The sequence below is a fragment of the Rhamphochromis longiceps genome, linkage group LG1 (genome assembly GCF_057381845.1).
Source record: "Rhamphochromis longiceps isolate RC_006_pf linkage group LG1, R_longiceps_female_GT1.1, whole genome shotgun sequence".
Lineage (NCBI taxonomy): Eukaryota > Metazoa > Chordata > Actinopteri > Cichliformes > Cichlidae > Rhamphochromis > Rhamphochromis longiceps.
Genome location: NC_140557.1, coordinates 229,385 through 244,239, shown reverse-complemented (window position 1 = coordinate 244,239; position 14,855 = coordinate 229,385). Strand labels below are relative to the sequence as shown.

The 14,855-nt window shown below is 43.5% G+C and overlaps 1 long non-coding RNA gene across 1 annotated transcript; it reads left to right on the top strand.

The window, feature by feature from the left end:
• The first annotated feature begins 12,082 nt into the window (after positions 1-12,082).
• Positions 12,083-13,183, top strand: LOC146678021 (uncharacterized). Its single transcript, XR_014912164.1, has 3 exons — positions 12,083-12,246; positions 12,335-12,402; positions 12,480-13,183. It is a non-coding gene; the product is annotated as an uncharacterized LOC146678021 (long non-coding RNA).
• The last annotated feature ends 1,672 nt before the right edge of the window (positions 13,184-14,855 follow it).

Here is a 14,855-nt window from a genome sequence, read left to right as displayed (position 1 = left end):
GTCCTCTTAGCGGGTCTTTTAATTCGCTTTTTATTGCGTTATGTCCATCCATCCATCCTCATCCGCTTTGTCCGGGGCCGGGTCGTGGGGGCAGCAGCCTAAGCAAAGAGGCCCAGACCTCCCTCTCCCCAGCCACCTCCTCCAGCTTATCCGGGGGAATACCAAGGCGTTCCCAGGCCAGCCGAGAGATATAATCTCTCCAGCGTGTCCTGGGTCTGCCCCGGGGCCTCCTCCCGGTGGGACATGCCTGGAACACCTCACCTAGGAGGCCCCTGGAGCAGCCTCCTGGGTGCTGGGAGCAGCAGCTGCTCTACTCTGAGCCCCTCCCGGATGGCCGAACTTCTCACCCTATCTCTAAGGGAGAGGCCAGCCACCCTTCGGAGGAAGCTCATTTCTGCCGCTTGTATCCACGATCTCGTTCTTTCGGTCACTACCCACAGCTCGTGGCCATAGGTGAGGGTAGGGACGTAGATCGACCGGTAAATTGAGAGCTTCGCTTTTACACTCAGCTCCCTCTTCACCATGACGGACCGGTGCAGTGTCCGCATTACTGCAGCTGCAGCCCCAATCCGTCTGTCGATCTCCGGCTCCCTTCTCCCATCACTCGCGAACAAGACCCCGAGATACTTGAACTCCTCCACTTGGGGCAGGAACTCATCCCCGACCCAGAGTGGGCACTCCACCCTTTTCCGGCTGAGAACCATGCCCTCAGATTTGGAGGTGCTGATTCTCATTCCCGCTGCTTCACACTCGGCTGCGAACCGTTCCAGTGCGAGCTGGAGGCCCTCACCCGATGAAGCCAACAGAACCACATCATCTGCAAAAATCAGAGATGAGATTCTGAGGCCATCAAAGCGAAAGCCCTCCGCCACTTGGCTGCGCCTAGAAATCCTGTCCATAAAAATTATGAACAAAACCGGAGACAAAGGGCAGCCCTGGCGGAGCCCATCACCCACCAGGAACGAGTCCGACTTATTGCCGGCAATGCGAACCAAGCTCTTGCAACGGTTGTATAGGGATCGAATGGCCCGTAGCAATGGGCCAGACACCCCATATTCCCGCAACACCTCCCACAGGACACCCCGAGGGACACGGTCGAATGCCTTCTCCAAGTCCACAAAACACATGTAGACTGGTTGGGCAAACTCCCATGCACCCTCAAGTATCCTGGAGAGGATAAAGAGCTGGTCCAGTGTTCCGCGACCAGGACGAAAACCGCATTGTTCCTCCTGTATCCGAGGTTCGACTAACGGACGAACTCTCCTTTCCAGCACCCTGGCATAGACTTTCCCAGGGAGGCTGAGGAGTGTGATCCCCCTGTAGTTGGAACACACCCTCCGGTCCCCCTTCTTAAAGATGGGGACCACCACCCCGGTCTGCCAGTCCACAGGTACTGCCCCTGATCTCCACGCAACATTGCAGAGGCGTGTCAACCAGGACAGCCCTACAACGTCCAGAGCCTTCAGGAACTCGGGGCGGACCTCATCAACACCAGGGGCTCTGCCACCAAGGAGTTGTTTAACTGCCTCAGTGACCTCGCCCCCGGAAATTGGCGGGTCATTCCCCTCATCCCCAGACTCTGCTTCCTCCTCGGAAGACGTGTCAGTGGGATTAAGGAGGTCCTCGAAGTATTCCTTCCACCGCCTGACAATTTTCTCAGTCGACGTCAGCAGCGCTCCGCCAGCACTATACACAGTGCAGGTAGAGCACCGCTTTCCCCTCCTGAGACGTCTGACGGTTTGCCAGAATCTCTTCGAGGCAGTCCGAAAGTCTTTTTCCATGGCCTCTCTGAACTCCTCCCACACCCGAGTTTTTGCTTCAGCCACTGCCCGAGCCGCATTCCGCTTGGCCTGTCGATACCTGTCGGCTGCCTCCGGAGTTCCACAGGCTAACCAAGCCCGATAGGACTCCTTCTTCAGCCTAGTGGCTCCCTTCACCTCTGGTGTCCACCATTTGGTTCGGGGATTACCACCACGGCAGGCACCAACCACCTTGCGGCCGCAGCTCAATGCAGCAGCTTCGGCAATGGAGACGCTGAACATGGTCCATTCGGACTCAATGTCCCCAGTCTCCCTCGGAATGCTGTTGAAGCTCTGCCGGAGGTGTGCGTTGAAGATCTCGCGGACTGGGGCCTCTGCTAGACGTTCCCAGCACACCCTCACTATGCGTTTAGGTGCACCAGGTCTGTCCAGCGTCTTCCCCCGCCACCTGATCCAACTCACCACCAGGTGGTGATCAGTTATGCGTTATGTTTTTAAGGAAATAGACATTCTTATAAATTTGTATTCCCTTCTAACTGAAGAGGAAGAAGGATCTATATTTCTCTAATTTAACCTTCACATGCTCCCCCCCTTCCTAAAATAGTTAGTGCTCCTATATACAGTGAAATTAATAAGCATGCCATTCACAGGGGAGAGACTGTGAATAAAACAGATCCCACAAAATATATACACTGATATAATATAATCTCTATTTAGAATGTATTCGTTAATGATCAAAAAGTTATTTACAATGGTTTCTTTGCAAGCTCCTTTGACTATTTACAATGGTCTCATCTTTGTTGTTGAAATCTATTTTCCCACAGACAAAAAAGAAAATCAGACTCCACTTGTATCTCTCACCCTTCAGACCAAGATCCCTCTAAATAAGGAATATTACAGTCAAGGTAAGTATACAAAGGTAGGTTTGTTTGTTTTTTTTTTACTTTTATTGCCAAAAATAACAAGGCAATTCACATCGACAACATGACCTGAGACCAAATCTGCTGCATATAATGGTGGGGGTTATTCAAAAACTTAATTTAAAAGAAAAAAACATATATACACATATACATATACATACATACATACCAATACCTAAGCACAGATGTAACAATGTTAAGGCTTGAATGTCCTTTCAAGATATTTTATAATTAGTCTCCATTTTTTCTCAAAGGTTGGCACTTTTAGTTGTAGTTGAGCTGTTATCCGTTCCATCGTATAGACATGTCTAGTTTTCAAAAGCCACTGGGCAACTGTGGGTGTTTCTGGTTTGAGCCAGTGAATTGTCATCATTTTTCTTGCAGTCATGAGGAGGAGATGCAGGAGAAAGAGCTGCTCATAGGAGAAACCATCAGGAAAGATATCCAACAAAAAGATCAGGGGATCCATTGGGAGGTTGACTGACAATATGTTTTGTATAATGTTCTTGACATCCATCCAGTAGTTGTATGTAAACACAGTCCCAAAAAATATGCGTTTGGTCCCCCACAAACCCACACCCTCTCCAACACTTATCACTGACACTACTTTTGGATAGAAAGGTTTTCAGTGGAGTTCTAAAAAATCTTAATTTAACCTTCCAGTCAAATTCCTTCCACATTTGACTACCCACCCCTCTATGGCAGCCACAACAGACACTCTCCCATGTGACATCATCCAACATTATATTGAGTTCCAATTCCCATTGTTGTTTTATATGATATGCATTATCAGACATGTCAATCAGCAGTTTCTGGTAGATCAAAGACACTTGGTTTTTCAATGTACCTGACTTTTCAAGCAGTTTTATAAAATGGTTTTCCAACCCGATTGGTTCTCTTCTAATATTGTCCCAGTCTTTATGTTTTGTAATGTAGTCCCTTAACTGTAAGTATCTATAATGGTTCCCTGGGGATAAAGCATATTTAGCCCTTAGCTGGTCAAAACTTTTAAGAGTATTCTTTTCAAACAGCTGATTGACTGTAATCAATCCTGTCTCCGCCCACCTTTCAAAACTCCCGTCTGACAACGATGGAAGGAACTCAACATTTCCATTTATGGGAATCGCTCGAGACATAGTCAAATTCCCTTTTAACATTTTTAACACTTGGCTCCAAATCTTCACGGTATGCTTGACCCATGGGTTAGTTATTTTAATCTTTTTTCCGTGATTGGGGTTGAGAAATGGGAGACTCCGAAGGGAAATACCTGGTAATGAATACTCTTCCATAGATACCCACTGCATTTCTGAATCACGAATAATCCAGGCAGCCATTGATTTTAATTGAGCTGCCCAGTAGTACATTCTGAAGTTAGGCAACTTGAGGCCCCCTTTTTCCTTTCCAGACATTAAAATTTTGAGTCTGACCCTTGGTCGTTTATTCTGCCAGATAAATTTGGATGTAATGCGTTCTAATAATTTGAATGAAGACTGTGGGATCAAATTGGGTAGGTGCTGAAATAGGAATAATAGGCGTGGAAGAATATTCATCCTTATACATTCAATCCTCCCCATAAAAGTGAGTGGGAGTAGGTTCCATCTGTCCATGTCCCCCCTAATCTCCTTGAACAACCGATCATAATTGAGTGCAAGTAGCTGATTGGTTTTAGGAGTAATAATTACCCCCAAGTATCTGAAGCCCTGTTTGGAGTGTCTAAAAGATACAAGACAATCTAGCTGTGTGGGCCAGTTGCCAACAATCATTAACGCCTCAGATTTATTTGTATTTATTTTATAACCTGACACTGTACCATAATCTTTAAGGTTATTCAGAAGGGCCGGGATAGAGGTGACCAGATTCTCTAAAAATAGCAGAATATCATCTGCGAAAAGTGACAGCTTATGTTGTGTATTGGTTTCATCTCTAATTCCTTGTATGAGAGGGTTGGATCTGATCAGTTCAGCTAACGGTTCAATACTAAGAGCAAATAAGGACGGCGATAACACTTCACCCTGTCTAGTGCCACGGCCTAGGGAGAAAAAGTCAGAGCAGTGACCATTAACCCTTACCCGAGACCTGGGGTTTTTATATAGTGTTTGGACCCATGAGATAAAAGTCTCATTAAAGCCTATATGCCTGAGAGTCTGTTGCAGGAAATCCCAATCTACCCGGTCAAATTCCTTTTCCGCATCCAGGCTCAAGAACATTGAAGAGGTATCCCTTTCCTGTGCCATAATCTGAAGATTGAGGGCCCTTCTAACATTATCTGAACCTTGCCTATGGGAAATAAAACCTGTTTGGTCAGGTTTCACTAGTTTTCTTATATGTTTTTGAATTCTATTTGCAATAATGGCTGTAAGAATTTTTAAATCAACACAAAGCAGGCTTATGGGGCGATAAGACATGCATAAAGTCGGGTCCTTACTTTCTTTATGGATGACACTAATAATAGCTTCAGACCATGACTGGGGGGGATCACTTTTAAATAATGCATAATTATAAACTTTGCATAACAATGGTGTTAGCTCTTTTTCAAAAAAAATTGTAATACTCCCCAGGCAGGCCATCCACTCCGGGGGACCTGTTGTTTTTCAGTTTTCCAATACTGTTTTTTATTTCTTCAATGGTGATTGGATTTGTTATTAGTTCAGCTTCTTCCTGAGACAATTTACTAAGATTAATCGGGTTAAGAAATTGTTCAATCTTTTCAAATTTATTTGGGACATTTTCTTCTTTATACAATTCCTGATAATACAAGGAAAATGCTTTTGCAACTTCCTTAGGTTGGCACACAATTTTTCCGGAGTTTGGACATTTAATTTTATGAACAACCCTACTTGATTGCTTTTTACGCAGCTGAAATGCCAGCAGTCGGCTTGCCCGGTTGCCGTATTGGTAGTACTTTTGATTAACAAAGCGTAGTTGTCCCTCCGCCTTATACGTTAGTAAATCATCCAACTTTTGCCTCTGCTCTTTCAATGAGTTCAAAGTTCCAGTGTCTTTAGTTACCTGATAGACTTTCTCTAATTTCTTAATTTTGTTTTCTAGTTCTGTTTGTTCTGTGAGTCTCTCCTTTTTCAGTCTAGATGAAACTGCTATAATATTACCTCTCAAATAACTTTTGGCACTCTCCCACAAGATTGAAGGAGACACCTCATTATTATCATTGAATTGAATATATTCAGTCAGACTCTTTTGAAGTTCTTGTCGGGTTGTTTCATTATTCAAGACATATACATTGGCTCACCAATATTTAAAATGATTGTTTGGATTCAGTCTTAATGTCAGACAAACCGGGGCGTGATCAGAGATAGTGATTGCTTCTATGCTACACTGTCTAGTCCTATAAAGGTCCATCCTAGGCATTAAAAACATGTCTATCCTTGAATGGCTGCGATGTACATGTGAATAAAAAGTAAAATCTTTTTCTTGTGGGTGGAGCTGGCACCACACATCCACTAGGCCCAATTCCTTAATCATTGTATTTAAACTACAAGATTTTTTGGATTTGGGGCCAATGTGTGTCGGGAGTCTGTCGACAGCTGCTTTCAAAGTACAATTGAAATCACCTCCCACCAAGATCATTCCTTCAGATTTGTCTGCTATTAATGATGCAATATTCTTGAAGAAATTTGGACAGTCCTCGTTTGGTGCATATAAATTTAGTAAAATAATTTTAGACCCCCCTACAGAGCCAATCACCATTACATAGCGCCCTTCCCTATCCGCAAATGTTTTTTCATGGTGGAAATATGTTGACCGGCTAACAAGAATTGCAACTCCTCTTTTTCTCCCATCCTGATAAGTAGAGTTATATTGTTGTTCAACCCACTCTCTCCTCAACTTCCTGTGTTCCTTTTCAGAGAGGTGAGTCTCCTGGAGCGTTGCTATGAAGCACCCAAAGTTTTTCAGTTGGTTCAGTACCTTTTTCCTTTTAATTGGACTATTCAAACCCTTTACGTTATACGAAACACAAATTAGATCTTTCATATCTTAAACTCATATCGTACACAGACAAAACTAAATTATTATACTCAATGAAATAGTGGTCCACAATTGGTCTCAGGCCAAGATAAACTAAAACATTTAGAACTAAACAAACAAAGAACATTAAGAACAGTAGCTTCCACGTACCCGACTGGATTAATAACAACCTGAGTAATCCAGTCCCCGATGTACCCTGGGCGGAGGGTGGTGACAAGTCCTCCGTGGGGGAAAAACACAATGTGTTATTTCGTCGCTGTTGCCCGCTCGCAGAGCGGCTCATTGCGGTTATATAAGTGGGGGGGGGGGGGGGGGGGGGGGGTATCCACTTGTGTGCGCACTTTCCATCCATTGTATAAGCAAAAAAAAATTTTTTTTTTCATCTCTTCCTAACGTTTAAGTCAAAGAAAAACTAAAATGAACTCGGCGGGAGTGACATCTCAGTCCTCCATAAAGAAAGTTTTTATTTCGGCAAGGGAGAGGGTCATACCTGCCCTAGTTCCCTCAGCGGACCATCGGGACTGGGATAGCTCAGTTTCCATGCGCTCCCTCTGGTCGACTCGCACTTGTATCCCCAGCTCTTGAAGCGTCGGCAGGGCTTCCGTCAAACTTGAGAACGTCTTCTCACCACCATCCTTGAACAATCTCAGTTTTGCTGGAAACACACACTTTGCTCTGATGTTTTTCAGCTTTAATTGCTTTACCGCATCTCGTACCAGTGCCCTCCTCTTTTGCAGTTTCGGGGAAAAATCATGGTCCAAATATATCTGCGTGCCCTTATATAAGACATGCTTCTGGTTCCAGGCTTGTCGTAAAATGGTCTCTTTCACAGAGAAGTCCCAGAATCTGACCACCAGTGAGCGCGGTGCTGCGTTGGGGTCCTTGGGCTTAGCAGCGAGGGCTCTGTGGCTCGCTCTATTCCAATGTTAAGATCAGCGGGAAGTTGAAGAGTTGATTTACACAGCTCTAGTACAAACAGCTTAACATCTCTCCCCTCACTCCCTTCTGGGACACGATAGATCCTCAGGTTGTTTCGCCTTAGTCTATTTTGCATGTCCTCGCATTGTGCTGTAAGATCCATTTCTCTATGTAACAAGTACCGGAGGGCTCGTTCATGGCGCCTGGTGGAGTCTTCGTTGTCGCCGATCCGCTCCTCCATCTCCGTTGTTCTATTTTCCAACTTTGTCATATCTTCTCTCAAACTCTTGAAAGACCCCTCCAGTCTCGTCAGAGCTTGCTGTGTTTCCATATGCCCGTCTTTGTTATCTTCTCTTATCTTCTCCGGTTCTGCTAATATCCTCGTATCCGCATCACGAGTGCTAGCAGTAGCATTAGCATCTGCATTCGAGGACAAAGTTAGTTGCTTCAAATGCTCGCTGTTATCTTTATTTTGATCCTGTTTGCTGGATCTCTTGCCTCTCAGGGACGATGCCATGCTGGTTGGAATGGAAATTGCCGAGTTTTAAATTGTAGTTAGGAGTAATGTATTAACCTGGACGGAGCTCGTTCCTTATGCTGCTTTACCAGAACATGGCGTCACCAGAAGCCCACAAAGGTAGGTTTAATTAATTTTATTTTTTTATTTTTTTATTTTTTGTGGGAGAAAAAGACCAATTCAACAAGATCACTACGAGATTATTTACATAAGACGACCCGCAGAGACTTCCATCAGTAAAACTGAATCAATACTAAGTAACTTAAACACTCCTATCACAATTCCTGCAGTATAAAAAACTTTATTCTCACACAAAATGCAATAGATAGCCTATCAATACCACACTGGTATTATCTAAAGTTTAGCCCATAAGGAGTTCTGGTGTTCAATCTCTTGATCCACAGGTTCTCATGTCTCCTCCTCTGTCCCTCCGTCCATGCTGCACAGGATTGCAATCTCAGGATGCCCAGGGAGTTTGGTGAATGTGTTTGAAAATTTTGGACCAAGGGAGTATTTAATCTGCCTTCCCCAATGCTGTACAGGTGTTGTTTTAATCTCTTCGCGAGAGTCTGGCCCGTTTCTCCCACATACATTAAGGAACATTGTTCACAGACGATGCAATATACTATGTTTCTACTGGTGGATTTAAACCTCTCAAAAAATGGAGCTCCAGCACCACCGTGTGGGTTAAACAGATATTGCATTGGATTTAAAAAGATGCTGATCTATTCTTCACTTCCTCCCATGTCGATGGTCCTAAGTTGAGGATCTACTGAAAATCCAAACGTAATTGTTCACACCAGTTTGCAAGTACACACTGTGCTGTATCTTGTGTCCAGTGGATGTTGTCCCCAATTGTTCATCATCATCATCATTTATTTATTTATATAGCACTTTAAAAACACACCTGGTAGACCAAAGTGCTGTACAATACTAATATGCACATAATAATAAAACCAAACATAGCAATAAAGTTAAAAAACAATAAAAATGTCAGTTACCCACGGAGTTAAAAGCCAGGGAATAAAAATAGGTTTTTAATAAAGACTTAAAAACTGGCACTGATGCAGCCTGTCTAATATGGAGAGGAAGGTTATTCCAAAGCATCGGCGCGGCAACAGAGAACGCTCGGTCTCCTCTAAGTTTCAGCCGTGACTTTGGGACCGAAAGCAGCAACTGCTCAGCTGACCGAAGGGAACGAGTGGGGACGTGGGGCTTCAACAAGTCAGACAAATAAACAGGTGCCAGACCATTTAGAGATTTAAAAGCCAATAAAAGGACTTTAAAACGGATCCTAAATTCAATAGGAAGCCAGTGTAAAGAGGCCAAAATCGGAGTGATGTGATCAAATTTTCTTCTGCCAGTTAAAAATCGTGCCGCAGCATTTTGCACTAATTGCAAGCGTGACAAACTGCCCTGCCCAACCCCTGTTAAAAGAGAATTACAATAATCTAAACGTGAGGTAATAAAGCCATGAATAAAGCTTTCCAAGTCACGCTTGGAAAGAAAGGGCTTAACCTTTGATAAACGTCTGAGTTGATAAAATGCTGATTTTACCACCCCGTTTACATGGTCATCAAAGGTGAGTGCAGAATCAATTTTAACTCCGAGATTTGTGATCGAACTCTTTAGTTGGGAAGTCAAAGCTGCAAGATCAACATCCAGAGTATGAGAAGAACGATTTGGGCCAAATAAAATTGCTTCTGTCTTCCGATCTTAAAAATTTAAAAAGTTTTTTGCCATCCATGCTTTGACATCAGTAAGGCAGTCAAGCAGAGGTCCAGTTGGGAGACTATCAGAATGACTAAAAGGTAAGTAGAGCTGGCAGTCATCTGCGTATAGATGGAATGGCACTTTATACTTTCGGAAAATCGCGCCAAGAGGCAAGAGGTACAATGAAAACAGTAACGGCCCAAGAATAGATCCCTGTGGCACACCCCAAAGCAGAGGGGCCACAGAGGATGAAGCCGACCCCAACTTAACACAAAATGTCCTATTTAAAAGATAGGACTTTAACCACAAAAGTGCCGAACCAGTAATTCCCACACAGTGCTGTAAGCGGGAGATCAGCAAATCGTGATCCACAGTGTCAAATGCAGCTGTCATGTCCAACAAGACCAGCACTGCATATTTACCACGGTCTGTCGCTATCAGGATGTCATTCAATTGTTCTGAACTGGTCCCCGGGAAGCGGGTTCAAGACCAGAAATCGTTCTGCAGCAAATCTGTTAATGAGAGTCAGATTTCGTTGTTGTTCTTTTGGGAGCGAAGACAAAAAGTTAATTAAAGGAAAAAAACATGAGCATTTGGGAAGACAGATTTCGCTTTTTTGTATAACATTCTCAGTTGTTTGATGGAGGTTTTTTCTGCGTCCTGGTGCCTGTTATTGATTCCCAGCGACAACACTACCAATTTGGTGTTTGGATGAATCGGATCACCTATTTATTAGTCTGCTGTTTCTCCGTGACGTTCTGTCTCTCTTTCTCGTTCTCTATTATTTGAGGAGTGAAGCCCTGGGAAGAGCTAGGTCTGAATGGAGATGCGGCCAGGTGGTAATTTTTGGGTTCAGATGAGGTCTCCACACTTTGGTGTTCGGCCACACTGTGGTCAACAGACCCCCTCATCATCATGTTGTTAGTTTTATTTCCCACCAGCTTTGCCCGGCCACTTACACTCCTTTCACCTTTAGAGCATCAAATCAAATCAAAATTTATTTATATAGCACATATTAAAACAACAGTGTTGACCATAGTGCTTCACAGTCAGTAAAAACATGAGAAAATTAAAACAAACAATAGGTAACAACACAATAAGCTAGAACAGCCAACTAGTTAGAATCAAAGGCCAAAGTAAAAAGATAAGTTTTAAGACGTGATTTAAAAGACTGGATCGACTCGGCAGTACGAATATGAACAGGGAGGTTATTCCAGAGTCTGGGTGCCACAGTTACAAAGGCCTGGTCTCCTCTCGACTTCATTCGAGACCTAGGTTGTGCTAGGAGCATGTGTTTGGATGATCCAAGTGCTCTGTTGGGATTGTATAAGTGGAGTAGTTCAGAGAGATAGCTGGGCGCTAGATTATTCAGAAATGTAAAAGTGAACAAAAAATTTTTAAAATCTATGCAATATTTAACAGGGAGCCAATGCAGTTTGGCTAAAATTGGGGCTATGTGTTCATAGATTCTCATACCTGTTAAAAGACGTGCAGCTGCATTTTGAATTAACTGAAGCTGGTAAAGAGAAGAGTATTGGAGGCCAGAGTAGAGGGAGTTACAGTAGTCCAACCTGGATGTGATAAATGTGTGGACAAGCTTTTCAAGGTCCTTTAAAAAGGAAGGAATGGCTTTGCTTTAGATATGTGACGCAACTGGCAAAAGCTGTTTTTTACCACAGTGGAGACCTGTTTCTCAAGTTTAAAAGAGCCATCCAGGAACACTCCAAGGTTCCTTACAGTGAGCGAGAGATGGCTAGAATCCAAACTTTGAACTCCCCCAGGGGGCGCCCCTGTACCGTCAGCTAGAGCTCTGGCAGCAGAAGAGCAGGGGCCCGTTCTTCGTACGTCGCTTACTACATCCAAGATCAAATGACACATCCAAGATCAAATCATCGCGCTAACCGTGAGCTCGCTAATCCGGTTCCCCGAACACACCTGCTGTTGACGATTAGTACAGCTGGACGCAGTAATGTGACATCACTGGGTGTCATAAAAGGGGCTACGCATCGATAGTAGAAACATTGATCGGCAACCCTCTGATTGGTCGGCGAAAATGTCGAAGGAGCGCGCTCGGCTCGGTATTTTTCGGCAGCAGAGCAAGAACTCCTGAGTGAGGGATTTCAGGAGTTTCAGAGTTTAATCAGAACGCAAGGGAACACTGCAAAGGCTGCAAAAGCAAGGAGAGAGGGCTGGCAGAAAGTTGCTGACAAATTAAACTTGTAAGTAATTTAATAATAATAATAATAATATATTGGATTTATATAGCGCTTTTCAAGGCACCCAAAGCGCTTTACAATGCCACTATTCATTCACTCTCACATTCACACACTGGTGGAGGCAGCTACGGTTGTAGCCACAGCTGCCCTGGGGCAGACTGACAGAAGCGAGGCCGCCATATTGCGCCATCGGCCCCTCTGGCCAACACCAGTAGGCGGTAGGGTAGATTTATTATATTACACTATATTATCCAATATTATATTACATTATATTATATTGTTATATTATATCCTCTTTCACATTAGAGCCACAACAGGACCCACTAGAACATGGGAACAAGTAAAAGTGAAATATAAGAATATCCTACAGAATGGTAATATTTATCACTTATATTGCTTTTCGTCTCTTGGAAAGAGAGCCTGAAATAATCTGTTTGTTTGTTTATAACAGCAACCAAGAAAAGGGCAGAGCAAAAAAAGACAGGTGGTGGTCCTGCACCCCCTCGTCAACAAGTTGGTTAAGTAAATAATATCCTCACGGGAAAATCGATATCTCTCAATGAGCACACTGTCGCGCTGAGCTAAAGGATCCTGTCTGTCCCGCAATATACGCTGAATTCTGAGGACTCTCCTTATCAATCTTGCACCTTCCGCAATGGGTTGCTCGCGTAAACGGACAGGACATGGCTGCGACAGGCTTCCCAAATCCACCTTGGCTTTTATAGCCGTGGTCTCTCATCTTGATTACACGAAGTAATTTACAATTACTACTCTGAAATATGAATTACATCTGTAATAATCACATACATGTAATAGAATGTTAATAGTACATTTCCCTTTTTTAGGAAATGACCTGTATGTATCTGTGTGACATCAATAAAAGGATCAAGTGCTGCATTATCTTCAGTTACATTGATGTTATTTATTTATCGCTGTTGCTTTCGTATAAATGAAGCGGACATACCTGCGTGGCCGCGATCTAATCCTGTTTACATAAAGTAAACCTGCTCCCGAGCAGGTTTACGCTTACGGCTCTGTTGCTATGACAGCAAGTCCCGGATGAGCTTCGGGGAACCGACTGATCCAGGATCACGCGAAATCGTCAACAATCTAATCCGGCTAACCTACTTAGCGAGGTACGAAGAACGGGCCCCTGGTCTGATTGATAATCTGGGACCCGTCACCGTGGGTCTGTATCTCCGGGCTAGCCTGGAACACTGACACATTAGAATAGACATTTTCAGTCTGATGGAATGAATGAGATTTAGTCACAGTCTGTTGTTTTCTCTGTGCCTCAGATCTAGTTTTTACTTCGCTCCTATTTGCTCTATCAGTAGGTTTTCTCCAATTTGTTCTGGGCTGGACAAAATCATCATCTGTCTGAGGAATCGGTGGCCCATGTCTGCATGTTCTTTCCCACTGCCTCCCTAAGTTTCTCCGTGGGGGAGGAGGGTCTGATAAATGCTGTAAGTTTTAATATCTGTCTCCTCATTCCCTTAGGGGGAGTTTGGGTTAGAATAGCTTTGTCAATGATGTTCTTGTGATGAATGGCCTGTATTAATTTGAAGTAACTTTTGCTACCCGTCTAGTATTTACATTCAACGGTTGGTATACAAAATGATGATTACGTCGCGGACCTGTTTGTCCCCTCTCTCCCTCCCCACTCTCCCTCTGAATATTGCTGTGGTGTTTTCTGGCAGATGGATGACCAAAAGAATGTTAAGCAGCATTATAGAGCTTGACAGCTGCTGGTAAGAACGACCTAAAGTTTAAAGATGAAGTTTCTCTCAAATCTGAAATAAAGCTGATCCTTCTCTGTCCTCACACACTCGGCATCTGAACTACTACCCTTACATTTGTTACGTTTTGTTCATGTAGTGAAATATATTTTGGGGAGGATTTTACATGATGTCCGCAAACACAGCGCAAACATCCACACCTTCCCAGCTGATAATTAGAGGAATTATAAGAAACAGCTGTGCAGAGGGAAGTACAGGAAGAAACAGGAGAGAGGAGACGGTTATATCTCGACTTAGATTCAGACACACTGGTTTGAATAGCAAATTCTTTTTAATAAGAAAACACTGTACAGAGTGTGACTGCAGTAAGGAACAGGAAACAACACATTTTATTGCATTGTCAGAAATATGATATTGAAAGAAGACAACTGATCAAAAAAGCTGAACAATATGAGAGTGAAACTGGACATGATTGATTTATTTCGTACAAACTACATAAGTGAAAAGTATCAGGCTGCACTTTGATTTTTAAGGCAAACCCATTTGTGCGGGAGGATTTGAATTTTGTTTTTGTCATTTTGGTCCACACTCCACACCATTTGGTGGCTGTAATGCACCATTTTGCTGTGAAGGAGGAGGAGGAGAAGAAGATGACGACATCATTTTACATTCCTCTAACATCCAAGGTGGCCCAGAGCGTGAAGCAGCTAAGCACTGCAGAGCAATTTGATGTCTTCAGGAAAGCTGCTCATTTTACTATTGCCCTTCAGAGAGTGGATCATGCCACGCTACTTCTGTGTTGTAGTAGCCTTGTTGTCATTTTGCAAACGTTTATGGACTGCCTTTGGACTGACTCCTTGTTTTATGGTCTTTTACTGTGAATTGGTTGGCTTAGGGTTAATCTAGCAAATGAATTAACAACAGAGTGATTTTAGATGTTTTTGAACTATAAGATGATAAGCTGTGTGTCTTTTTCATAACAGTGACATGGTTGTATTTACCTTAATTGAAAGAGTCATCAGTCGTGGTAAACCCATCAACAAATAAACTGGAGCAGCTGGGCTAAATAAAAAGTGTGGGGGGGGGGG